The 3,348-nt window shown below is 31.8% G+C and overlaps 1 pseudogene; it reads right to left on the bottom strand.

The window, feature by feature from the left end:
• The window catches only part of LOC106460309, a 3,845-nt pseudogene extending 2,561 nt beyond the window's left edge, over positions 1-1,284 (bottom strand).
• Positions 1,285-3,348: the final 2,064 nt, after the last annotated feature.

Raw genomic sequence — 3,348 nt, 5'->3', positions numbered from 1 at the left:
CTTTGCACTTTTCAGTGACCTATGACTAAGCGCTATAGTATAAGTTCATTCAAATTTTTGGTCGGGGGCTGACTAGATTCAGGTAAACCTAGACCGGTACCGGTCCGTTGGACCGGCTTTGAGAAACACTGCTCTAGGGCCTTCCTTCTGTAAGCTCACACAAAGTTCGTGTGAGAAATAACGTTGTTTACATTTGTAGAAAATTTTTCAAATAAAATTACAAGTACAGTTGACATTTATAGACGTGCTTTCCTTAGAAATTTTGAAATGTGTTTTTCTCAAATACGAAATAAACTTCACATTTAGGTAATATTGGGTCAAGTAACACTGCTATAATGCACTTGTGATATGTAGACTTATAAAAAAATGTTCTAGTCCCTTAATTAATATTTAGAATTCTAACAAACATTGTGCATGTGGAGTATGTTTAGCTCCCGATGTAAAAAAATTATTTACACACTAATTATACATATAACCGAGTCACTTTAGTAGAGTACCATACAAACTGTCTAACAGGACAGATAACTGTAACTTTACACTTGTTATATCCCTAAGGGTATAAACCTGACCTTGCACTGAAGCGACAGTGATATTCAGTCACGTAGGTGTCGTGCATGATTATTAGATGAAACAAAATTTAGATTAAAGGTATTTGGACACGTGTACTATCAAAGGCAATCAGAGAAGTTATAAAGAGATCACACAACGTTAAGTTTCAAGCAAATAAAGATTACAGCCTGAAGTAAAATACTAGTCTTTTTTTTTCTCTCTGTGGTGAAAGGCATATTTACGCTTAGTGTAGATTGTGTCTGTTGGTTTGTAGAGTAACTGTGTTCAAGTGTGTGTCCAGATTCTTTCTTTTGTGTTAGACTCAGTCTAGGATAGAACAACGAAATTCTGACAATAATTTCGTAATAAAGTGTCTGGCGATGCTCCTTATTCTTAGGTCCTAACCTATTTTACTGTTAGCTAAATGAGTTAATCTGAGAATACCAAATGTTTACAAAATGTTCCAACCATGGGCGTCCGCAGGAAGGGGCAGTTGCCTCCCACTAACATTTCACAAAAAAAATTACACGTAGTATGATGTAAACGTAACATCGTAGTTTATTTAAACATTTTTAGTACTTTTTATTAAAACTCTAAATTTGTGTTTAAGCACACATAACACATACGCTTTTAGTCTGTGGACTTACACTGTAAAAGCTGATCCCTACATACCTGTTTTGCCCCCCCCCCCAAATATTTATGGGGTTTTATTCAGTTATCTCATACTTTTTTCATATTGTTTAAGTCCAGTATCGGCGTAGCTACATTATTTGAAGTGTATTGGAATGTTCTTTATTTTGACCATACTTACAGTGTTTGGAAATATACTAAAATATTTTTTCCTTCGTTATATAAATAACCTTATTACATTTTTGAATTGTTGTTTCATCCTTATATTTATGTATATTTACTTAGGCTTTATTAAATATTTTGTATTTTATTCCCTTGTGTGCATCTTGTAATAGAATTCAACTGTCAGCATTAGCTAACGGGAAGACAAGTTGTCAGAAGAGTAATGATTAAAAACAATTATGTTTAATCCCTTAGCACAGTGAATTCATAATAGGTATAAAGATTATAGTACTAAAATAGACAAGTTTCCTATTTTAACATACATATTTTATTATAACGTTTTTAATTTCTTGATTTCCACTTTAAACATAAACAAATTGATAAAGAAATAGCAAACAAATTTTATCAGTTTTGATCTTTTTTTTTGTTAACAAGTCATAATATAGCATCTGTAAGTCTGTTTATTACCTGCAACGTTTCGTTTCTCGTTCCTTTGAATCTCATTCTTGTTTCTCTTTTACTCCTTTTTTGACTTCTTGTCTTTCTTTCTTCTAAAAAATCAGTAAACCAGTCTTGAGGCTGAATGTTCTTTTTTTTTTTTGCCAGACTTGCAATTCTAAATGAAGCAGTGGGAGTATCTGTTTCACTGTTTAAATCTTGATTAATTGAAGATGATGGGCCTGCAATTTCTGAATTTGTTGGGTGGGTGAAACATAGGGTTATTGGGAATGACAGATAACTGGCAGGAGGACTTGGATATACTTTATTCCTAAGACCAGTATCCAATGAGTTTCTTATAGCCTTTCCCATTTCGTTTTTTAAGTCTTTAATTCTTCTGCATGTTTGGAGAATATTTCACCATTTCTTATCACATGCCTCTCCATTTTCTGGAAACCCTTTTTTTTTACCTACCTTAATCCACAATTTTATTTTATACATGGTGGATTTTCAAATAAATCTGCCATGTCTAACTATATGGCAATAAGGCACTTAACACCTGTAGATGACCATTTACCTAAATAAAAGTATACAATTTGTCAGTAATCAGTTGATATTCTCTTTATACTACAATCAAAATATTTTGTACTGATACACACACAAACAATTGTTATACACATTTAAATGTAAGCATAATACTTATGGCTTCATTACTGACAAAAAATAATGTATTTCTTTTCTTAAGGAAGCTGCACACAGAAATATTTGATTATGTAAATACAGGAAATCAATCATTAAGTTCTTTAGCTGACAATAAATGTTTGCTACATATACCAACTATTTTTAACAATACTGCAAGAAGTAGTTTAATTTTAATAAATAAATAATATCACATACAGACCCAGGGGCCATTTGATACAAAGCCTTTATTTAAGTACCCTTACTCAAGACAAGTATGAATATGAATAAATTTCAAAATCATGTAAACTGTTTGCATCTACAACTACTAATAGCAGTATACTGCCACAGAAAATTAATCAATTTCATGAGGATCACCCTAATAGTAACAGTAATATTAATTATTTGTACAATATACAATAAAATTATAACTTTTCTTCAAAATTTTATTGGCAATTAAAAAATAACTTAATAAGAGTTACTTTCAGAAGCTGTTTCCTGAGTGGTAGGCTGTTTTATTCTCATTATCACCATTAGGAGTGTTGTTGGGTGATGTTACTGTTAGGCCTCTTGAATGATTAGTTGATGCAATGCTTGAACGTTACAATTCACCATTAATAAATTTATTACAAATTTCATCTGCATATGCCGGATCTGTAAATGGAAAAGTATACTGGAATTCCAAATTCACGCACTATACATAATTTCAGTTTCAGAACATTTGTTTAAAATATCTAGTATAAGTTATAGATACTTTAAACAAATACGTTAACTTTCTTTGTAAAACTTAAACAAATACTGTTACGACAGCGGAATTCACGTGACGCCCGTAACATGTCATGAGATTCTAGAACGATTGGGGAACATCACGAATAATCCAGTATTTGCTAG

The sequence above is a fragment of the Limulus polyphemus genome, unplaced genomic scaffold, assembly GCF_000517525.1.
Source record: "Limulus polyphemus unplaced genomic scaffold, Limulus_polyphemus-2.1.2 Scaffold747, whole genome shotgun sequence".
NCBI classification, from domain to species: domain Eukaryota; kingdom Metazoa; phylum Arthropoda; class Merostomata; order Xiphosura; family Limulidae; genus Limulus; species Limulus polyphemus.
This window is presented reverse-complemented; position numbering and strand designations above follow the sequence as displayed.